The 25,396-nt window shown below is 38.5% G+C and overlaps 1 protein-coding gene across 1 annotated transcript in view; it reads right to left on the minus strand.

Moving 5' to 3' along the window:
- Nucleotides 1–24,693, minus strand: part of LOC146380588 (cadherin-12-like) — a 102,615-nt gene extending 77,922 nt beyond the window's left edge. The window contains exon 1 of the mRNA XM_084939784.1: nucleotides 24,163–24,693. The gene's annotated coding sequence lies outside the window, so the exon portion shown is untranslated. The remainder of the gene's footprint in view (nucleotides 1–24,162) is intronic.
- Nucleotides 24,694–25,396: the final 703 nt, after the last annotated feature.

Below are 25,396 nucleotides of genomic sequence, written 5' to 3' on the forward strand. Positions count from 1 at the left end.
AAAAAAAAAATGTCTAAAACATCATTTTGTGAACTTCAAAAAAAATGGTTTATGCCAGATATAGAATGCTAACTGAAATGCCAAGAAGCAGAGTACATGCGGGTGTCAAATAATGCCAATATTTTCTGTTTCTGCTTCCAGAAACTGCATTGCAGGTGTGCATTGATCTCCTATAGTCTCACTACACACAAGAGTTTCTGTTGAAAGATTAACAGTACAGTCAGCTGGCATTAAAGTATAAAATAAATTCATCCAGCTGTTTGAGTCAACTGTATGAATTTTACCTTTTGAGTCCCAAAGCCCAAAGGACTGGTAGATGCAAGAAATCCACCACCCAAACACATTCTTATCAGCTATAACAGGGGATTGTGTAGTTTTACTAAATTACTAGATTACTCTATTACCTCTATACTAATTGTAATTCCATGCATGAGATACATTTATTACATGAGACAACAATTAACAGTACCAAACTAATGCTGTTCAACATTGCAAGCATTTTGGAAAATAATTGAATTGATAGAGCTTAAGAGAAGATTATTTATTGATTTCTGGTTTCTTTACTTGTATTTATATATTTATTGTGACATTCAATTTTTATACTGTGAAACCATCCGAATTTCAAGAACTACAGCGAAAAGAACATTTTTGGTCAAACTGTCTGGTCCTAGTATCCACTTAAACATTAAACTTCCAGTGAGGCAGTAGGAAGCCCTTCCTAGATTTACCTTACAAATTGGAAATCTTTTAGTGAGGCAGCAAATACAGCACATTAAAGTCAGTCATGGGATAAACTCATTAGTGACACTCAGGAACAACCATTTAGCATTCCAAAGGTGTTACTTTTGGTCTGTTAAGCATTATTTAGTTGTTTGTTGACTTGAATTACCCACCTTGGGACATTTCACTCCTTGTGTAAGCTGAGAGGAGTTTTAAGGGATTATAAGGGATTCTATGTATAGACTTTTTTTTACCCCTCTAGACGGCACCTATCTTATAATTAAATACTGGTTTGGCAACATGTAAAAAGAATGTCTAACCAGTAGAAGTTCTTTTTGCTATGTTCCCTTGTGCCATAATATAATTTTTGTTCATAAAATTGAATTCTGACAGCTGAATTATTTCCAGATGGTTGTTTTTACTTTGGTTTCACACGTCTGATTGGTGGGACAGGCAGAGAACCGTCAAAATATGTATTGTTTCTAATGTATTTAAGTATCCAAATGCAATAATATTTGAAGGCCTATGGGGCACTACGGCTTTAGCACTTAATTCCTCGCTCCTTATCTTTGCTGTTGCTCAACTTTGGCTACTTCAGGATACGCCAACTTAAAGCCCTGATTTAGCCAACTTAGTGATGATTACTGAGTATTGTCTAGCTGAGCCAGAAAAGTTAATTACTGTTGCATTCATCAGATTAGAACATTTGTTTTAATTAAAGCATTTGTTGTCTTTGTCAGTAGGTATGTACGGTGAATGAAGTATGTTGCCTTTTTAGTGACCTTCATCAGCAATTTGCACATCTGAAACTTAAAAACGAAGCAAGCGATGTACTGCAAGTTGGCCTCTTTAATCACAGCTGAACAGCTTTTGCCTATTATAGCTGTTGTCTTCTCCTAATTACCCTGATCTAATAAGTGCATTTGCTTGCTGTGACAGACATGTATCCCAAACTGTTATGACTGTCATTATCCGGCCGCAGCATTTTTCAGCCAACGCACTTCCCATTTTTGCTTAATTAGACATTGCTAAATGTTAACAGATAAAGCTTGGGCGAGCAAGTCAGCCTGCGTTCAGATTTACACCCGAGCAGAGCAGATGGCAATAAATTAGAAATGAGAGAGAGAGAGAGGGAGAGAAAGAAAGAAAGAGAGAGAGAAATGAGTCTAAACAGTTTCTGAAATCCCGTTTGATGGTAGCAGAGAACGAACCAGCCTTTGCTCGCTTTTGCGGTATTTTTGTGTTTCTGTAGATTCTAATCAACAGTTTTGGAGCTGATATTATGAGCAGTTCCGCCTCTTCCCTCCCTCCCTCCCTCCCCCTGTTTATTTTGTTTTTCATGATATTGTGGTTATGTACTTAAAAGCATAGCTATTATGGAGGCCTGCTTTAATGTTGCATCTTATATTCAACAGTCAGATCAAAAGCATTTTACCTATTAAGTGTCTTCACATCAACCGCAGCTTCTCTCTTATGCTCATCATGTTGATGCAGGGGATGGATCATATTTCTCACACAGTGAGAAAAGCGTGTGAGGTTGAAGTGGGGGGGAAAAGTCCATACTAAGTCAAACTTTTAAGTACTTACAAATGTATGAATTGCAAGCTTGTGCATATTGTCACATGCTGAATCTTTAATCTGACTCTCCACCTCTGCAGTCAACTGAATGCTAATGGCGTCTGACACTTCACTGAAACATCTGCTGTGCAACAAGTAAGTCTTGGACAGAAATTAAAAAGTCCCAACTTCTGTTTGTCACACGCAGTTAATAATTCAGGCGGCCTGGAGTAACAGTTGGCCTGTTGCCATCCTGGGCTGCAAAATAAACTTCTCTCAACTTGAGAAGTAAGTACAAAATAAGTTCCGTGAATAAATTTCCTCCAACTTGTGTTCAATTGTGTTTCCTGCCTTTTGTTTACATTTTCCCTTCCACAGTAATGACTACAGTCATCGGGGGAATTCTCACCCAAAGAATGCCTTATTATTTGATTATTTGAGACAGCTCTAAAAAGTGCGTGTGTGTGTGTGCTCGGCGATGCTTAATTAAGTGGCTCTGATGCTGCAGAGCCGTCACTTTTGCAATTGGAGGACGGGGGAGAACTGAAAACAAATTAAGCCCTTTTGGTATGCACTATTGACAAACAATGTGGTGCTCATGAATATGAAAATCAGCACTTGTGTGGTGTGTGGCAAATTCATCTCATGACTGAATTTCTCATGTCTTTAAGTTTTATTTTATAATTATAAAGTTATTTATGCAATGTTTGGAGATTATGCACGTTGAAGAAATAATGACTTGTCTTCAGCTTTTACTGCTTTGCATTACCATTAGTCCATTTTATAAAGTACACATGGCAAAAGTAAGCATAAAGTTCACATAATCTTTAGCGCACTTGATAAACAATGGTAGTGACACATGATTTGGCTCATCTCCATTAAACCACTGCCATCTTTTCCTTATGGTAGTAAGTTTGGCTTGGCTTTTATTGTTTAACCCCGATGAATTAATTATGAGGATTACATTGTACATCTTTTCATACAGATTACCACAAGTATTTAACTTTACAATTTTATTCAAAATACAACCACATTAGTCTCTCTTTCAGAACAAGATTCATCACTGTGGTTTTTTTATATTACCATAGTAATCTAAATGCAAATTTTAACTGCCCCTTTTTCCACCAGAATGATGCTTCTGGCACAGCATGTGCACTAGAATTGAGATGTGGTTTTTCCCTTCCCATTCTACCTTTGTTACACATAAATTTTACTTTCAGCGAATAGAGACTGCTTATCAGGTTGACATATTGTAAAAGATGTCACTAATTGAACCAAAATAAAGCTTTTTGGTTAGATGCTGACACATTTTTGCCTGTACTTTCAGGAAAAGCTTTAAAAGTAGCAAGGAAATGTGCAAGGATGCCTAAATAGCGGAATATGATACTGAACTAAATGATGACATGGAGCAGTCAGTAGGTGAGGAATGGATGGCGGTTGTCTTTGGTGATGCAGATAATTTTGAATCTAATCAAATTATAATTTGGGGACTTTACTTTTACATAAAACATGCATTTCTTAGCGGATATGCTGAATTTATCATTTGGATTTAGATGGAAGCTTTTCAGAGGTTTGCCTACTTTGATTGCACATGGAATGAGGAAACAGACACACACACACAAACACGCAGTGTGGTGGCACAGACATCCCGGATACACTGATATGGATTGGTGGCAGTGAAAATCTTCATCATTCCTGCCTTCCTTCTTGTGCCATCATCAATTTTCCCTGCATGGATATGGTCCTGAGTGACATCTGGGAAGTTGCTTTCCCCTATCTCCCCTCTTCTGCAGCACTGTAAATACTTCCACAGCGTAGGAGCTGGACGTGCCTGTCCTTCTGTAACTTTAAACCCACATGTTTGAGGTCTGATACCAATAATCTACCTCTGCACGCTGCTGCTTTGGCATTGCCACTCAATTGTACTCTACTGACGTAGTCAGGGATACTCATGGCCTTTTCCTATCATTTTTGTTTCATTAGAAGCTGTGGAATATCAGAGTCCATATCATTCATTTCTTCACTCAATTTCTGTTTGAGTTTATCTAAAATGAAACACATCTGCCTCTCACAATTCGAAATTACAAAATTAATCTGCAAGAAGAAAATGTCCAGTCCCTTCTATTTATTTTTCTTTCTCATATCATTCTAGCAGGATTTTTCCTGCATACCAAAAGAAAAGTTTGTTTGTTCAGAAAAGAAATAGAACATTTTGGCCTGATGTTTGGGGGAAAAAAAGAGCTGTACTTATTTAGGACGAACCTGGAAGAAAAACATAAAAACTAAATAGGTTTAGACTCTGTGGGTAATGAAATCCCACAGTCTTCTACTCCCCTGTTGCAGATTTAAAGGCTTAGGATGTTTAAATGAGACAGGGAATTTTATTCTCTTGACAATCTTTCCTGTTAACAAGCAGAGTTTCAGAAAACTGAGTTCAGTGGAAGCCTTTTTGGTTTTGTTGTGAAATTCTAAACAATTTTAATCTCCTCAAAGCTGTCAAAAATGGGGAATTTCCAATACAACAGGAAAATTTCCTGAAACAAACCCCACAAAAATAAAAATGAGAATCAAAGAACTGAGTACTGCTGACACTGTGGGTGCCATCGGTGCTTGTTGAAGTGCCTGTTAAGAGGCTGGTGAGTGCAAGAAGGCTCTCCAGATGAGGTTAATTATACACTTTTATAGTGTTTGCTGAAAAATTGTATTGTCTGTGTATTAATGTTCTAATGTAAAGGGGACTTAATGTTTCAGTTAAAATGTTGTTATTTTCCACTAATTCACAACAGCTTAGAAAGAGGCAAAACGATCAACGGTCAGACAAATGCACAGGAACAAAAACCTGTGCAAAAAATACTGCTAGGTAATTAATGTACGCCCACTCCTACACCGATGGAAGTGGAATCATTTTTTTTAATAAAAAATGCTAAATTGTAGAAAATTATTGTGTTTTTTGTGCATTTTTGCATCTGACACTGTGTGAATTCATTTCTTATTTATTCTTCCAGTAATTTTGTGACACAGACTAGTGTACTTTATTCTTGAATGGGCACAATGATATGATTATAGAAATTCCAAATCTTAATCGTCTGGTATTAATGCTTTGCTGTAATGTGTGTGTTCGAACAAAGGGATGAAGTACTGACGGCATCTTAGAGCGCTTATCTGCCTCTACTATTCAAGAGAACAAGCTTGTATCAGAGGCTGGCGTTTTGTTTTAAATTTGGGGTGGGTGTGGGGGGCACTGTTTCCTCAAAAGGGATTACTCAAATTTATTTCAGTATGCTTTCATCAACTGCAGTCATAGTGTCACAGCTTTGCTGGTCTGAGTTGAGGTTAAATAAAACACAGCATGAGCCACCAAACGGTAAATGAGGGGAGGGGGTGGGGCAAAACAGGAAATTACTTAAAACAACCATAACGCATTAGTCCTTAAGCTTGGCTACTGCTAAAACGCCAAGTTTTCTGACATGCAATCTGAATGCAGTATAAGTAATTTAACACATTATGTAACTTTGACTTTTAACTGAACACAGATGTTGCGTTATACTTTTATTGAGACTTTGGCAGGTTTAAATTATGCAGAAATAGCTCGTCTATTCTGTTTTTGTATTGTTTTTTTAACCCACATGTCAACTCAGCTTTTAAACTGACTGCTAGTTTTTATTTGAGGAGATACATTCTTGTTTTTCTTGTTTTTCCTATCCTTCAGCATTCTGTCATGCTGATTCCCCCCCCCCCACCCCCCCCCACCCCCCCCACCCCAATCCCAGTATCATGATGGATAGAAGCAGAGCCACACAGCTTGTAATGTTCTGGGTAGATCTAAAACCAGATGAACAGTCCGCAAGATTGCTAAATACAGCATACAGTACAGCATTAGCACTGAATGCATAGTTAATAATTGATTTTGAACATTTTATAATGATCATCAAATACCTGCACTCACTTCTTTCATGCAGTCAACTCTATATGAAACTTGGGTTATGTGACCTCCCAAAACAACATGTAGAAACACTGAATGAAACAATAGCTCTTAAAAGTTAGCAATTAGAGTATAATGAGAAAATGCTATCGCAGAGAGGTTGTTTTCTAAATTATTTATGCGCTCAAATGGATTCAGTAGTTTACAGCTAATAGATAAACACCGGCATGAGGTCACATATATGACTGTTATTACTACCACAGAAATACCACAGAAATTTTGCAGAACTCTATAGAAAACCCAGTTGAATATGTAAGTAGAAAACTTTTTTTTATTATTTTTTTTATTTGCATGCCCCATCTAATGAATTTGAAATACCAGCATGTATTATCAAATAAACAATAATTATTTAAGATATGACCTTTGTGACAACAAGGAGTAATGAAAATGATGTCCCAACTAAAAGAGCACAGGAAAGAGCACGCACAAAGTGAACAGTCTCTTCACATTTGGACAGATTTAAATATGTGGCCAAACCGCAGGTATTTCTATTGTTGGCCTACATGTGTTGAAACAAGTGATAACGAAGATGTAGTGTGACTGCAGGGAGTCCGCTACTGTTCTGGCACACTGAGCAGCACATTAACATTTAGATTTATTATGCAGAACCGTTGTATACATAGGTTCAATGTGTCTCTTAATCAGCCTTTGTGAGAGAAGGACTAAACTATTGATTGGTGTTTCATGGATCGAACACTTTATTTTCGACATTTTATTTTGGGACTATCAGGACAACCTCCAAGATAAGGAAAAGAGAAGTGATCCTGACCGCATATCCCCATTTAAATGTTCTGAGGTGGTTGCTGTCATTTGAGATCAATGTGGATGCACACCTATTCTTCTTGAGTCATTTAGTTGGACCTGTGATCACAAGACAGAGGTGGAGGATATTGCATGTAGTTTTAAAGTTAAATGGTTCGTACTAAACCTGGTATTTCCTGCCCTGTCTGACCCTAATTACTTGGAAGCATTGCCTAAAACATAAAAAGAAAAAGGTTCTTTAAAGCAGGGGCATGTACACCACATCTGTTCCTTGCTCGGGAAAGGTCTGGCATTATGAGCATTAATGAACTGTTAAATTAAAATCATCATCAAAGGCCAATTTCACATGGCGAGCAGGCCGTTTTTATGTAGCTCACCCCTAGTGACCGGTGAACATTGAATTTCTGAACCCAACCTTGACAGTAAATGCTGCCTCGAGCTTGTTATTTATATTATTTATGTTAGCTTAGTAAATTATATTTTTACTCTTGGAGCAATAGTTTCTGTTGTGTGAGCGACTGGACTTGTGCACAGTCAGACTGCTGCATCATTAAAAAAACCATATCAGGAGTCTGATTTGTTGTCCTTTCTTCATGAGCAGTGCCTGTTGTGTATCTGCTGATGTAATTGACACTTTCTTTGTTGTCTTTCTCTTCCTGACACATAGAAGAGTAGCCTGCATCACTGCAACAGACTCCCCATACTACACAGTTGGTGATGTTAACTTATGTCGGTTTGTTTGGGGCTCCTGGGCAACTTTTATTGAAAAATCCTGGTTTAACCCTTTAAAGCCGGTCGGAGTGGGCACGCTCTGTTTTGCGTAACTATTTTTAAATCCCGGTAGATCTGCAACCACGTGAGCTAGCACAATAATTTTTTTTGCATATGAAACCGGAGGAGTTGTACTTACATCTTGTGCCATCAGCTTGCCCTAGGTCACGGTTTCCTTCCACATATAGCTTTGCAAAAACTGCATAAAAAGCACTTGCAGCAACCAAAACATAATATTCCAGAAACATGCTTTGCCGATCTGATCAGCTGTTCGTAACACTTCCTGCGTCCATCAGCGTGAACTATCGCATGTCCGCCATGACCTGGCCGAAACCGGAAGTGACGTCATTTTGCGGAAATGTAGTTTTTTACCATCAGGACCTCATGAGCCTATACTGGTGTTTTTAAAAGTTATGTTTGACTTTATGACTTTCTGTGTCGTTTCTGGGATGCTTAGGACTCAAATTGCACTGCTGGAAATAGTTTATTTTGATGCACATGCTGTTTTTTTTGCAAATTTGCAATATAATATTTATTTTCGTTTTTCCTGCAGTATATAAAAATTGGTGTATTTCAAAAATAAAACTATGAAAAGACTTAAAATAAATTTCCTGTGGTGGGAAACTATTTTGTGCAACTTTTTTGTATTTACAGTTTTGAGGGATAAGCCTCTTAAATTTCTCTAACTAGAAATATATGTTAAAAAAACAAAAACGATTTTCAATTTTTTTGTAGTTTATTGCACTTTTTTGCAATTTATGTAATTACTATGCACTTAATGCAGACATATCATTAAAATTTGGGCTATAATGGTTGTAGTGATGTATAGCAACTTGAAATGCTCCCAAAAATGGCACTACAGCATGTAAAAACATAATATAAGCTCTGGCGGACTTGGTTCTATGGTAGGTCTTAAAGGGTTAAGTGTTGTGAAACAATAACATTTTCAGAACTGTAAGACAAGTGGAAGAAGAGAGAAGCTGGTTTAATTTGCATGCAAAAGACAAAGTGTAGTTACTCGCGTTTGCCCAGCAAAACTGATTTAAATAAGCTTCATCCTTTTCTGAATCATTAATCGATGAAAAGCATGATTAAAACATGCTGTTCTTAAATGTAAGGTGACACATCTAACTTAGATTAATTAGATAGCTTATATAATCTATGTAGCTCATATAGATGTAAGCCCTTTAAGAGAAACATTTAAAATAGAAAAGTAGAATATCAGAAGAATGGAATGGAAGAATATCATATCAGTAACACAGCCAGGTTTATTTCTCCTTTATTGGAGTTATGTCCTTGAAATGAAACCTTGACAAAAAAAAAACAAAACTCTGCACCTAATTTCATTAACCGTTAGGTTTTGCCAAGTCAGTGAACCTAAAATGATGCAGTTGAACTTTCTGGTCTCCACTATCTGTCACGGGGGGGCAGGTGTGGGAGTGAATCAACCTTAGACCAGGTTACTATTCTGTGGCCTCCAGTCAACCTCCACTCCTCCACAGCTTGCTCTATTTTATCCTCGGTTTTAATGGCTCTTTTATTTTCTCTTGCGTGGTGCACATTTTCTGCTCAACCATGCTGCAAAATAAAACTAGAAAGGGAGAGACAAAAGCAAATATTTTTGTCATGGTGTTCTGGGTTATTAGATACAGAATCACATTAAGCTGAGTCTCATTATCAGGGTAAAGATAAACACAAAGAACATTTGGGTTGGAAGTCGCTGATGTATAGTTATGATCATGTCATTGGTTTATGCTAATGGGCTTCTGTGTTTTTCATGTGTGTCCATGTAGCCAAACGGTCATGCTGGTATATATGTATATTAAAGTGTGCGAGTCTGTAACTGAGTGCAGAGTATCTCACTGTTAATGCAAGAAGACACAGAAGAACTGAGCAGTAAACATTTCTTTAGGCTTTTCATTGACTTGCAAGTGTTAGAAACCCAGTAGACCAATCACATCATCCCAAACTAATGGTCCATTATGCACATTTCACACGCTTGAAATTTGGTGTAATAATTATCTAATTAATTAATGAAGATCAAAGAAATGCAAGTAAAAGAGAATGAGTTTAGGGTTTTGCCTTAGGCGGCCCCTCGGTGACCACACTATGTGATATAAATGATACGCCTCACGGAATCTCATCTTCCTCCCCTTTAGCAATTTGCACTGCAAGCTATTGATGTTTGCAGCATTGCAGGGTGATATTACTATGCCGGCAAAAAGGTCCACTTTAACCTGTAATACCTTTTTGTGCAAATAGAAGAGGGAACAGTTTTGTGAGTCAGTGACTTTGAGGTGGCTGTTTGGTGGGATTATCTTTTTGAAACTGTTGTGATCTCATTTATTTGGCATTTCCCCTGCCTGCTGTCATCTGCCACTGATTACTGAGAAACAATACGAGACACAAAGCTGTCAAAGAGCATTAGGACAGGCAAGGATGATATGCTTTCAGTTAAAACAGAGGTTGTTTTTTGGGTTTTTTTGTATACACAGCACACTTCCAGCTCAGCGTAACTTCACGGCATATAAGCCTGCGCTTGTCTGAAATTGAAAACAGATTTTATAAGTAAGTAAAGAAAAGCTGCTACATGCGTCTTTATTTGACTGATAATCTGTTCCTTTGAGAGTTTTTCTCAGTTTTTTTTCCTCACAGTTTGACTTCCATGTCGCTCCCCTATCCTGAAATTCCTTTTCAAGCTGTCAAGTTCTCATCTCAAAGCACAGATAATGTAATGGACCCTCAGCTGAGCCTCACTATTATAATAGAGTGGCCTGACCTCACAGGCATTCAGAAAGCTACTTAAGCCCCAGTGTTTTTCAGCACTTAATTAAAGTGACACGAGCCTCATTCCAACAGTGTGCAATCAAAGCATTCTTGAAGGTATGACAGTCTTTATTTCATTGAAGTGGACTGCTCATGCTCTTCAGTTTCAATGCAGATGAATGAAGTTTCAAAGGCAGCAGTAGTGTGTCTTGTATGAAATGGTAGAATTACACAGGGACTAAACAAAAATGTAAACTTCAGAGTCAATCTGAGTGCACGCTATTAAAAATGAATTGGCACTGGGATTCCGTTTGTAGTGTTTATTGATTAATATTTAAGAATTCTGAATGCTGTCAAAGAGGCCCCATCAGCATTTGTAATCAACCATCACAGTTCAACATTATTAGCCTCAAGCAGTGCTGGCATAATCACTCAGCCAGGTAATATTAAAAGGTGGGCTCTTTCAGGGCCTCAAGTGACATAACTGCCTTAATCAAACAGTTATCACGCAAGAGGCCAGAGGGAGAGGGAATAATGAGAAAGCAATATCCTAGATTAAGAATTAGTCTTTTCTCTAATGGCCCTGTCTCACTGGGTCAATGGTGCATAATGGTATGGCATACAAAACTGGAGAAGAAGATCTGAGGTTGCTGCACTTGAGTTTCATGACTCACACTGATGGGAAGAGAACGGGAACATTTTCCCCCGCAACAAACCGAGTCGAAATAAATAAATAAAGAGTACAGGACTCTTGCTTTTCCTGCTCATCTATGTTTGTTGTTAAATTTGGACGTTAAGGCTAATTGCCAGCAGTTACTCCTCTATTTAAAAGCAGCAATATTGACTGTTTAATTGCTGCAAAAAGTGTATTTATTGACTTCAGAAAAAGAAATATCTCTGTGCTGGTTTATTTTATAAAGGACTCTTTCAGTATTTAAAATGGTATAATATCTTTTGTCTGTTAAGCAACAGCGCTGGACATAAAATTCCCTTTGGGAGGAACTTTCTCACTTGCTTTCCTTCTATTGTACTTTATTCTTTGCAAGCTGTATTGAAATATTGAAAAGATGGAGTCTAATGCTGACAATAGCTATAAAAGGTTTATGAATAACTTCACATACCACATTTCATCTCCTCTACATTATTCTGTTCCAGTTAGCAAGTAAACTTTGGGAAGAAAAGGTGTTGGCATGTGCTGAAACTGGAGCAGGTTAATATGAATTCCTTTAAAAAGAGAAAAAAAAACCCTTTGCCAGAAAATACAAATTATTCATCCATCATCCATTGAACTGAAGTGAATATAAAACTATTCTATACATAGGTGTTTCAAAGCCATCTCTTACTGTAGGCTGTATACCAGGTATGATGTTATGCAACAGGAAGAAGATATTTTTGCTCTTTGCTGGCTGTCGGCTGCAATACACTCAACCTCTACTTCTTCGTCTGTAAAGCTAAATACAAATATATAGATAAGCTGCAATGTTTACATGTTTATAATCTATTATTTTAATCACACGTAGCCGATTTCACTGCTTCAGCATAAACAAGAAGTATTTTCTTATTTGGTTATAAATGACTAGAAATTGCATGCATAAAATTCTAAAAACAACAGTATAAGCGGGAGGAAAATTAATCTTCATGTGGATTTTTTTTTCTTTGTAGAGGAGAAAATTAAGTGTTGATGAGCAGCTACTGTGAGGCATCGTCTGTATAATCTGACAGCGCTATGCGGCTCCTTTTTTTTTTTTTTTTCCCCAGCTGCTTCAACCATCAAATCATTATTTTCCCAGAGTAACTGTTAATTATGTAATCCCTGTTCGTGTGATAAGATAAGAGATCAGCCATGTGTTTCTTGAATGAGTCACATGTACCAGTTATTTGCCTTTTTTATTTATTTCTTTCACAGTTATCGTGCATAACGTGTAGAGACATAATCATTACCCGTCACCCAAAAACATCTGCAAAATGTTTTAATTATGTTTCTTTGAGGTGGAAAGTAAATGGCTCTCTGTAGAGTGAAATAAATGGATTAAATTTTTGTACGCAATGTTGCAACACCAGTTTATACTCGGATTACATGGGATTTTATTGTTTTTTTTCTTTGACTAAATCCAAGTTTACAGCACATTTTGTTATCTTAACCACGGTCGCAAACCTTGTCGTATTAGCTTTAAGTCAAAACACGGTGCACCATGCAGTCCCGAGTACTTGTACTGTGTGTACTTTGACTCTTATTCAATGATGCAATCAAAGTGCCACATGACAAAGTGCATTAGTAGTCACATAAAATTAATGAAAATAAGTGCACTGGTCTACAAGTGGGGTCCACATGTCGGGTTAATGTGCAATACTCCAAAAACAACAGAGACTGCCACTATTGTTGCACGATACAAAAACATTTTGCGGAATAATTCTCACCCTAACTCTTAAAATCACACAGTCTAAAACAGATCATCTCTGCCAGTAAGAAATAGTTCTCTTGAGTCATGACACTAACATAAGCTGTTGTATTTTTTTGTTTTTTCTTGGATGCAAGCACACACGAGTGTTGCCAGTCACTTGAATATTGGCAGCAGTCGTTAATGACACTGACAGAGAACCAAAAATTTAGTTAAATCTTCAATGTCACATTTCTAGTTGAATTATAACATATTTCAGTTGATTTAATTCTTTAATTAAAGATGTTACTCAAGTCTTCAGATGTTCGTTTAGATACAGTCAATATCCTTAACTGCTTTTCCAACTTTGTGAGCCTGGAGTGTATACACTGTCCCAGCTGACTAATGGCAAAAGGTGTGCTGTACCTCAGAGTCCATCACAGGGCTAACACAGAGAGACAGACAATGACCAGTTAACCTGACAAACATGTCTTTGGGCTGAGTAAGGAAAGTGGATCACCCAGAGGAGACCCGTGCAGGCAGAAGGCGCACAGGGAGAAGGCCCCAGGTTAAAACCTAGGTCCTTTTTTACTGTGAGGCTGCAGTGCTAATGGATAGCGCTATATAAAGAAAATATAGCCTTGCCGGGTGCTTTGTTGTCCTAGTTGGCCCAGTTACTTGTGCAATGCATGTGGTTTTGATAAAGAATACAAATTGTATTTAAAAATGTATGAAGGGACTTTTTTTTTTATTTAAAAAGGAAAGCCACACCGTGTGTGTAGCTTAGATTTCCCTTTCATAAATTATATTTTGTAAACATTGTGGACCTTTTGTTACTGCGGGTTATTTGATCAAACATGTAACCAATTTTAAGTTATTAAAACATAGCCAGAGTGATTTATAGCTCTATATAACAAAGATGATAGATCTGTCAGTCTAGTGAATTGTGCAGACTACCAGAAATGGGGTTCACAGAGGCTTTGCTTAGAGAAGGGTGACTGAGCACATTCTTGTTTATCTTCTACACAATGAAGTCTTGCTCATCAGGAAAACTCAGTAGGCTAGGCCACAGCTGTCAAAGACACAGGCACCAAGCCTTTGGGGTTTTGTTTTGAATTTTGCTTTGTGTGACTCATTGTTCTGCTCTGCAGAAGTAAAGTACAGCAGAACCTGTGGAAGTTTAGGGCACTTCCACTTTGAGGGTAGTTAGAATTGAAAAAGCCACCCATGCTATTTAAACAACGACCACTGATAACCTGCTTTAATAGCACTTTCCTATAGATTCAGGTAATTACTTGTGTCCGTAAGTTTTATTTACATCGGACAGAGCAGTAAACCACAAAATAATGTCCTTACAGTTAGGGCTGCCACAAACGATTATTTTGATAGTCGACTAATCAGATCATGCATCCATTGGACGTAAAACGTACAGCTTACTGCACAAGCATGCATCTGCTCTTATATAACTATCATTAGCTTACAGCTTTAAGTGTTTAAGGTGTGTGCTAACTAAAAATAAAGACAAGATGGTAGTTTATTAAATTTTAATGAAATTTGCAGATTGTTTCGGTGAAGTCCTTGCTATCTAAAATATAACGGGACACCGGAGTATATTCTCGAGCATCTCACACTTCTGATAATCAGTTGTCAGCTTGACGTTTATTCAGCTGTGTAAAAACTATAACTTTAATCTCAGCCAAACCGATTTACTCAGGAACAAATAAAATACAAAAAAAAAAGCCAAACAATAACATTTTTAAGTTATCTAAGTGACTTATATATGTTTAACCTGAGTAGCGAAAGACGGCGGTGGGTTTCAAAACGATTTGCCGGGAGTCCGGTGTTCTCACGGCTCTAGTGAGCCTTGCCCCCGGCTAGCTATCGAGCTAGTGGGTAACAGACGTCTCCGAAAACGTCGGAGTGCTTTTGAAAATATGTGGTGTCTTGATAAACTGAGCAGATATTTGAGGTTTACACAGTTACATTCTCGTCTGAAAATATGTTAAACGTTTATTTTGTGACCCAGAAAGAATAATAAGAGTAATATTAAAACTAACTAGCTCCCGCCATTGTTGGAAACTGAGCTGGGCTGCGCTATGAATTCTGGGACAGAGCTTCTTCTTCTTCGGGATTTAACGGCAGCTGGCATCCTTGTACATGCAGTGCTGCCATCTTCTGTTTCAGTCTGTTATTACACTCTTAAATCCTACTACTTATTCCTGCGTCTTTTGTGATCTTACAAAGCTTCAAACGATGCGTCGACTATTAAATCAGTCGTCGACGATTTTGATAGTCGACGTAATCGTGACTAGTCAACTAATCGTGGCAGCCCTACTTACAGTGTAAGTAGATTTTGCACGTAAACTGCAAGATAGTGTGTTTATTCAGCATTAAGCACCCCTGTGATATTGTAGCCAAGATGTTTTGCATGGGCCTGACACTAGTTTTGACCAGCCAGATCAAGGCAACCTGTCTCGAACTGTCTGTTGCACTGACAATTGTATTTGACTGTTAAAATCCACACTCAGTATTCAGATCCTCTCATTTTCAGATACAGTTCTCTTTTCTTTGAAGCACACAAGAAGCATATTTCCATCCCCGGTTGAAAGGCCGCCTTTGTGTAATAGGTAATGTTTCAGTAGTGCTTTTTATTTATTTTCTTTTTTTTTTTCTAGTGTACTCAACACACTTTCAGAAAAAATACATCCCGTAAACACAAAGAAACTGTCTTGTTCCTCTGCTCATTTCACCGTGTTCAATGGGTTATTTCCAGATGAGACATTGTGACGTAAACCTGTCAAATTCTTTTGGCATAATATATTGATTGTAGAGAGGGACTTTCCATGCTAATCTCAAGTAGTCCAATCAGCACTTTTGATGTAGGTCACCTCAGTGTCACACTGCTTTTAACTTCCAAGTTTAGCATGAAATTACTTTGAAAGCTTTTCAACTTTAACAATGACTCACGCTTCTTGTTAACATTTTTAAGTACTGAGTACAACTATTACAATCTTTTTTTGATTTGAATTGTTGTGCTCCTTTTTGGACCTTAACCGTAACATAGGGCTGCTCGATTATGGCAAAAATGCTAATCACGATTATTTTCACTGAAATTGAGATCTCGATTATTTGACGATATTTATTTAACAATAACAATGTATTGAATAATGACTTTAAAGATTGTCAAAAAATAATATAAAATAGTGTGCAAATACTGATAAAAGTGCAAATGTTTGCAATATAAAAAATAAATGAAAAATGTAAACATCTATGTTTAGTGAACTTTGCAGTGTTGCTCTGTGGTGCAGCTACGACACCGTAGCAAAGTTTACACACTATGTCTACTTGATCCACGTCTGATTCCGCGAACCCATAATGTTTCCTCACCACTGAAGTTTTTTTTACCTCTCTTTTCAACCAACTGCAGTCACTCTCCTCTCCAAATAACTTCTGCTTAGCTTTCCGAGCTTCCCTCGGGTCCTCTTAATTGTTGTGACACGGGTTGCAGAGAGGTGCGCTCGATTTGCCACACGGAGTAGCGCGAGAGTAAAGCACGAGGGAGGGGCTAATAATCGGCTCAGTCATTTTTAATGATCGTTGAAAGCCCAGATCGTATTAATCGAGATTAAAATTCGATTAATTGAGCAGCCCTACCGTAACATTATTAGAAATCTTTCAAGGAATAAAAAGAAAGCATAGTTAGTTACACAGAGATAATCTTTGAATTGGTAACTAACTTGACAAACTGTTGGTTTTAATAGCTGGTGATTTGTGCCTGTCCGTGGAGTGACATTAACAGTTTATAAACACCGGGACATATCAGGGCACGCTCTTTTAAAAACAAAAATTCTTTGTCACGTCTTTGAAACCCGTGGCCTCTATTTACAGGTAAACACAATACATTAACCCTCGTGAATCTTCATCCCTCACATCCTCTCCCCGCATACACTGTGTCCTATTCATCACAGGTGCTTGCACACACCAAAGAAAAGTACCATCATGCTGACCTTGAGGAAGTCTCGCTCATAAGAAGACTAACCCAGGCCAAGATCTAGGGTCTGTCAGGATGATTTCTTATTCTATTTAATGGAAGAAGTGCAACGCTTTATCACTCCCCAAGTTCATGGTTTATATAAGACATAAGAGGCAAACCTGTTTGAAATGGCAAGCTGTTAAGTCAAAAACCCTGTATACAAAAAAGACATGTCCTTAAGAGTCACAGTGATTTAAGTGTGTTGGGAATGAATGGGTAATTTCAGATTGGATTGGCGCTCTTCTCAATAGTAAACTAAAAAGCAGACAACAATGTTTGCCTATCTCAGTGACCTTTTTCACAGAGGCATTTACTGGAAGATAAGCACAAACGAATACAAAAGAAACAGCTTCTTTGTCCTCAAGACGTCATCAAAGACGACACTTCGGAGTCTTAATTCTTTTCCTCCAAAGGTTTTTGATTTGGCTGAAATCTCGTAGTAGGCTAATTTGAACAACAGCTCCTAAATTACAGTGTCGTCAGTTCTTTAATATGAAAGTTTACTAACTTTCTTTTTTCTGCAGCTAATTAATCAAAAATTGCCTAAAATGCATGTTTTTGGTCCCATTCAAAAAGCCAACTTTTGCTAACATCAGCATCTTTATGTGCTGCACAAAACTCTAGAAAGCGTGTCTTTAATTCCAAAACCCACCAGTTTTAATTAATCCATAAAAAACAACAACAAAAACTCTACAAAGTTTCATGTCATGTTTCTGCAGACACTGAGTGCAACCTCCATCAGCAATGGTTGACAGGACTAACAGCCTGACTCTAGGATGTACCAATACTGTGATAACATGAGTGATAATTCAAGTGATTTTTGTGGTTAGCACCCATATCAAACAGCAGCCTGCCACTGTGCTAGCTCAGCCCCTGTTCTACTTCAGTAAGTTATGATGTAATTTTCCTTTCTACCACAATAATGATAAGAGGAGGAGATACCAGCGGGAGCAACTTCCATGGGTAATTTTATCAAATCACCTTGAACACCTACACCAGCCGTTTTATGCACACAGGACTGAAATTACACCTCAGACATTATAAATCATACAACTGTGTTTATATGCCCTTTTTGTTCTTTTAGTTTGTGGCTCACCTGTAGTTTGGAAGATCTTAGAAATATCTATACATATTCTCCAGTGTCAAAGACTTATGAAACTTGAATTTGATACTGTGATAGTATTGCTGGACATGGGAAACGGAGTATAAAACACTTCGGCTTCACCAGCTGCATTACTGAAGTCTACTTTCCGGATGATTAGCTTCTTCAAGTGTTTTAAGCAAAATGTATTTGCTGAGGGTACTTCATGGAAAAGTAGTGTTTGCTGCACTTGGATATTGTCATTAAAGGAGCTAATTTCATTTTAATTAAATACAAAAGACTTATGATTAATAAAGTAGCAATTTTATGTGGCATGTAGTAGAAGAATGAATGAATTAATTGCAAAGTTTTCTTGAAAACTGGAAAAGGAGTCATTGCGGATAATATATACCAGACAACAACACATTCATCTCCTTAAATCAAAATTAAGCTTGTATTTAGCATTAATAAGATTGACCATGTAGCCTCATTATATACTATACTAAGTAATGAGCATTAAAGCGAGACAAATATGTTTTCGAGCTAAATGTGTATGACTGATAAAATGGTGATGCTAATTGAATGAAAAGTGGCAATTAAAAATAACCCAACATACCATCAGGTTTTTATATTGTTTTAAATCAGCCTTTTTACAAGTTGTGACCAAAACTGTAACCAAATGAATAAAATAAATAAAGCAATACATAAATGAATAAATGTTAATGCCCCTAGTTGCCAACTTTGGTGGTAGTCTGTGAAAACCCTGCCATTTTAAAATCTATGCTAATCAAAACTCATCACTCTTGTTATTTTTTTGCTAATGCTCAGCTTAGTAGTGTTTAAATGTGATGCAGTCATTCAGTTTTCCACTGCTTCAGGTGCACCACCAGACTGTATTCTTTCTCTCCATATCCTCTTACAGCCGGGTTCGTAATGGTTGCAGATGGCTAGGAGGTCCCTCGACTTCCTCGGCTCATCTCTTATGCTTTCATTACCTCAGCTTTGAGCACTCCATCTTTGGCGTTATTGAAGCTAAAGCCAATGGCTTGACTTGGCTTGGGATCACGGGCCTTTAAAATACTAATGCCTGCTTCAGGATGTTCTGTAGGGGAAAAGTCCCACACTTTGTAAGAGCCCTCTATGGCGTGTGTGCCTTGCAACTCTGTGTCACGTTTTATTTTTTGTCTGGCCTGGGGATGTCACTGTATTTGTATCTCAGTGCTCATCTTATCATCACCGACGGATTAAGTGACAGATTGCCAACATAGAAACGATTCCCAGTGTTTTCTGACGAGCCGGACTCAAATGAAAATAAACTTGTGATAATTTTATTGACCCCTTAAAGCCAAGGGGTTGCAGTCATCTGCGAGATTTAATCAGTTCACCAGAATAGAGTATTCCATATCTGCCTTCTTCTTTCCTGCAGGACTTCCACAGCCCTGTTCAGCCCCTATAATGAAAGGCCCCCCAGCACCCTCTCTAAAAATCATTACAATCTCCCTCTACCTCTAGGGTCAGTAAACTAATAGTCATTCACCTGTGTGACAGGAAATCTTTCCCACGTCCCCCCCTGGGGCGAGCGAGGTTGTGTTTAAGGTTATAAAGTCGAGTCCAGCCAGAGATGACTGTTTATTGTTTGGACGACTCCTGGTGATTAAATGTTTGTCAGATCGAAAGTATTTCATCACAAATGCAGAGGATGGAGATTACATATATAACCTGCTAATTGCCTGTCTGACCAAGACTGAAAACAATGCAACCCGTTATTCAGTGCTCTTCGAATATGGAGACACAACAAAGAACAACTTTTATAAATGGTGGCGTAAAAGCGTTGGCACAAAAACACCCTCAATCATCCGCTTGTACTTGTGCCTGTGCTTTGCCTCTGGTGATTTTTATAACCCCAACTGTTTCTGCCCACTGTTGGCTGAGAATCTGTGGTGGATTTCTCAAAGGGATGGCACAAATACATTCAAAGACGCAAAGGCCCAGGGGCCTCTTTGGGATATTTAAAGACTTTGCAGTGCAATGTTAAAATCATTTATGAAAGAAAGTTCATAAAGCAATCGAACAAAAGGAGAGACAATGATGTGACCCCACTTTCCTTGAAATATCTTCAAAGGGAATACTTAAAAATCAGAGGCATTTAGGTGAAACTCTTAAAGGATGTGGAAAAGCAGCTTAATAATGTCAATGAAGAAGGAATAAAAAACTGTTGTCATTTTCCTTGATGCTTCCAACTGTGGCCATTCTAAGATAAGCCACAGCAGTGCTCAGATATGAGTAATAATCAATGCTGAAACTCGGCACAGTTGAGTCTCGGAGGACCTGCCTCACCTTTTATCTCACACAGAACACCACACTGAGCTCAATGTTTTGTATTTTCGTAGGGCAAAACAGTTGTGTCCTCTATAAATTGTATCGTCAGGTAACTGCATCCTTCCTACTTCTGTTTTCACCATTGCTTCAGACAACAAGCGTATACCACAGGGAAGGTTATATTCGTTTTCCTTCCAGAAGGAGAAAAGAATATATATTAAAGAAGAAACACCAGCACCAGACAGCTGCAGAAACTGTGAGGTTTTACCTCTGCTGGGTATTATTACCACAGAGAGGAAGAAACGACACGTCTCAAAAACTGACAAACGAGCAGAGACAAATCTATATAAATAATTACTAAGTAGAGTGAAGAGGAGTTGCCCATCATTCAGAGCAGAAGCGTGCGCAATATCTCCTAGAGATTGAGAGTCATCCATCACTGCAAGACTTTAATTTGAGATGTTTAGGACTCTTGCTGATGAGAGCCTGGTCTTAGAGGTCTGCAGGGTTCTTAGTTGAGAGCGGCTTGCGGGAGGGGGTGTGGGTGGATGAGGGCAAGAAATCACTGCCTTACACAAAGCGCATTTATGCAAGTACAATAGGGACTGCAGACAGAACAACCGAATCCACTGTCTGATTAGCATTCAGATGCTTTAATCGATGGAGGCAAGTTTCTGACAGATGGCTTATTACATCTTAGGGTGCTACAGAAATGAACACAGACACTTTAGTTGTCACACACATACACACACACTCGGACACACCTCATTTAGAGTGGAATGATGTCAAAATGAGTCCCTTGAGTGAGGGTGGAGATTGAAGAGCCCAAGGTAAAGAGAGTCTGGGGACTTCAAATAATCTCAAGTATTGATTCTGTTTAAGCCCAAGGCTTTTGATGGACACTTACTTCAAAATGCAGTGATAGGTAGCATATCTGTATGACTGATCACCGTAGTTCTGCTTACGGTAAAGGCTGCAGACTCTCCATAAATAACAGCTCAGCCCTAATCAAACAGAGCAGTGGATCCTAACGTATGATGACAGCTTTGTAGACCTAATGCTGTAATTTACCACAAAGCACTCAGGGTTGCCATTAAATTTACATGGACACAGTGCAGAGAAAGGCATCAGGAGCTGCTTGGCTTTACATTTTCCTGGGCTCATGGTCTCATACGGGCAGCTGACAAATTAAAGGAAAAACCTGAATGACTGACCCTTAGAGTGAGTAGTTAGAGGTATTTTGCTGGTGTGGTTTGGATCCACTTTATCTCTTTAGAGTTAGCAAATCAATACAAAGTTGTTCTGAGTGGTCACCTTTGTTCTGTACTGAAACATGTCTACCCTGATGTGAGCAGTCGGGACTCAGAGCACCAGGATGAAGATGCTCTTATTCACAGAGAATGAAAAGTCAGTGAAAGGTTTGGGTTGTGGCTCTTACGCTACCCTCCTCATAGACACCAGATCTCAGCAGTACTAAACACCTGTGCAATATTTAGACCACTCAGTGCACTTAATGCAGACGATAACAAATGTCGTCATCAAAACTCTAAATTAAAGAATACATGTTCAAAAGTTGCTGTCCCATGCTTCCTTTCGAGTTACAAAGACTTGGTGAATAAAAACAAATCAGAGTGAGGCTTACTAAGTCACTTGATGTCCTTTCATTTGTCACCCATCTATCAGGGCATTTAGGAAACTAATCATATGCATTATTCTGGACATTCCACATTTACATTTACAACAAATAGAACAAAGTGCTAATATCTTTTTTCATAGTGCCTTGAGCTAAATTCATTCTAAATCCCAAGAAGTAATCAAACATAATTGTCAGTTGTTGTGATTAGAAGAGGTAGTTAAAAAACAAGACATGCTCATCATAATTTTGTTGGTCATTGAGACCTGATTAAATCCATGTAAATAGAAGGCAGTGTGGGGATCTGAAATCTGCAAGGGTGCCGCTTATTCCTGTTGCAGACAAATTTCACTTATGTAGGGCAATGCTGAAAATCTAAAACAAAATATGCAAACCTGACATTGTTTTATTCTTAAAAAAAAAGTTGTTCATTTATTTCCTATAGATTGCCTGTCGTTTGGAAAGTGTTTCCTTCCACCTCATGCTGTCTCCAAACTGGCTAAAATAATTGTCCTAATATGCACCTGAGTCAGCAGATATCACTGTCATCACTTAATATACCATAAGTATACTGCATGCCTCTTCATTTATCCCCTCTAATGCAGTTATAATACCTGAGTGGTTGGTGGCTGCATGCCCTGAATGCTCATTTTCTGCACAGTAGCCTCTGTGTACTCAGAGGGTCCAGCTCCTCTTTTTCCTCTGGAAGTGGACTCCTTGGAGCGTAATTTGATTATTCCAAAGCAGGTGTTTTCAGCTGAATGCTGATAAGAAGACTCAGCTCCTCTGACACTAAAGTGAGTTACATTAGACGTGCTTAAAGTAGAGGAAGGCAAGAGACTTTTTTTTTTTTTAAATCTAATCTGTAAGTAAAGATGGGATTGACTTTGAAAAGCTGTGCTTGAATTCAAAAGGTATCGCTTTAGACTGAAATGATGTTACACAGAGAGATTGGGAAGTTTGTGATCTTAATTACTCCTGCTGCAATAAAAATGACGCACATTGCTTCAGAAGTCCGGTAAGTCCATTGTGTCTGTGTCTGTCCACTGCATGATCTCGTCTGAGAAATGCAAATTTGATGCAATTACAAATCACAGTGGAATTGCCGATGTAACGATCAGATGTATATATTTAATGCAAATGTCTCAGCATTGCTGAAGGGTACATTTCCATATTTTGTGGCCTAAGATTTCCCTTCTAGCTCATCCAAATAAGCATCTGTTATGCGAAATGGGGGCAAGGTTGCATCTGCGATCCCATGTTTCTCAGCAAATCAGATTCTGTCAAGCCTATCTGATATCCTCTTAGATTGTTCTCCCTAATCCCTTTCCACACCACAAGAATGGCCTTACCAACTAATAATGTTGCAGATATACACTATTCAAACAAAAAGAATAATCTCAAGCCTGTGATTGAGCCATCAGACCTTGCGTGCTTTTACTCTCAGCTAAAAACGTTGATATTAGTGCTAATTTGAAGCTATTAATTTAAATATTTTACCATAGTTTTATTTTTTAAGAAGGAAAGCATGTTCATGTTTTTTTATTTTGTTTTTGTTTTTTTTTGGGGGGGGGGGGGGGGGGGTTATTTTGAAGTCACAAGGAAAACTTGCCAAAGCCACTTGACACACCATGGTGTGTTAATCAGTGTTGAGCACCCTCCAGTACACAGAGTTGAAAAGCTTCACAGTCTTTTGTATGTAGACGAGCTGAAATAACGGAGACCTACAAACGGGGTTAGCACATACGGAGTGAAGTGTTCCCTGACATGTGTCTAATTGACACTCACTGAATTCTCATTTAATTCTGGGAGACGTGACAGAGAGTGCAAGAGGCAGACAACTAAATGTCTGCCGTCGTCAGACTTAAACGGCATTACAACACTGTCAAGGGCACTGCCGTTCCAAATTTCATCCCACTTAACCAGCTCTTGCAAACAAGAGTCTCAACTGTGTGTCTCAAAGAAACGATGACAGTGACTTAATCGAATAAAGCTCCGTCTATTCTGTGAAGCTCTGTCAACAAGCTGTAAAACGAGTCTCAACTAAACCAAGTAGCTGCAGAGTTGCTGGAAATCAGTTTAAATTAGATGGAGGCGAAAACTAGGATGTGAAATGCATAGAGGCAGAGTGGAAATATCTCAAGGAGAAGATGCACTTACCTTTAGTGGTAACTTTAGAGCGGAGTCGTAGCCAGCTTAATCCAAATTCTCACTGAAACAAACTGTCCTCCCACCTTTATGCAAGAGCAAGCTCTATCCTTCTCCTTTTAATTCCCTCTCTCACCCTGCCTTCCTCCTTGGTGCCTTTCTTTCATTATCCCGCTCTCTGTGTACACTTTGAGCCCACGCTGGATCAGAACAGATGCTTATGAGTGAACGCGCTACGCGAGGCACTGAGACAGCAGCTTTGGAATAGCTGGAGAATTACACAGGAGCTGAAGCAAAGCCGAGTGTGTCCGTACCGTTACAAGGTGACGACTGAGGGAGGGCGAACGAGTCAGTGAGCAGTGAAGTGAGAGAAGAAGCTAGTGTGCGAGTCTGTGTGTGCGTGTGTCGGAGAGTGAGAGAGGAAGTGTGTGGAGGAGTGAGAGAGCGAGGGAAAGAGACAGGGAGAGCGTTTGTGAGCGCTGCTGGCTTCAGTGGCGAGCAACGGTCGTGATTGCATTGGTGCAAGACAGTAGAGCAACACCTCTCTTCAAAACCCTTTACCCTCCCCATCAGGTCCCCTGAGTACCGGGGATCTTCATCATCAAGCAGATTAAACCGACTAGTAAGCACCCCACCCCCAAAATTCCCAATGACACACGCACACACACAGAGGCAATGATGCGTGCTGTGGTCCCTGGGGATATTCTAATCAGAAAGACGGTTGGAGATGCTTCCTTTGTCCAGAGCTCATGTGGATGTTGAGCATTTAAAGTTCAACTGAAATTAGATGACTTATTTGTATTTGCAAACAGAAGTGAGTTAATCATTTCTTTAAAAAGAAGATTCACGTGTTTGGTTTTCTGAAGTTGTTGGGACTGTTGGGCAGTGCTTTGAAGAGTATAGTGTTGGGTGGGGCCATTATCCTGGACTGAGTGGCAGCTGAACCAGCCAGATGGAGGTGTAGTGTAAATAAACTCACAAGCTAAAACTGAAATTTGCCAAATTTGATGATTCATATTAAGAGGTGAAAAGAAAGTCTTCATTATTATTGTTTTTGCACATGAAATCTAGCGTTGTTCATACATAGCAATGATGTAGCCTTCTGCAAATCCATCAAGCTGGTTTTTGCAGTGTATGGAAAAATTTAATTTAATTTTAATTTAATTTAATTTATTTAGGACAGTGCATGTTAATGAACATAAATGTAAAAAAGATTACATGAATGTAAACATACCAGATTATAGCC

The sequence above is a fragment of the Perissodus microlepis genome, chromosome 9 (assembly GCF_051167445.1).
Source record: "Perissodus microlepis isolate ML-2025 ecotype Zambia chromosome 9, ASM5116744v1, whole genome shotgun sequence".
Taxonomy (NCBI): domain Eukaryota; kingdom Metazoa; phylum Chordata; class Actinopteri; order Cichliformes; family Cichlidae; genus Perissodus; species Perissodus microlepis.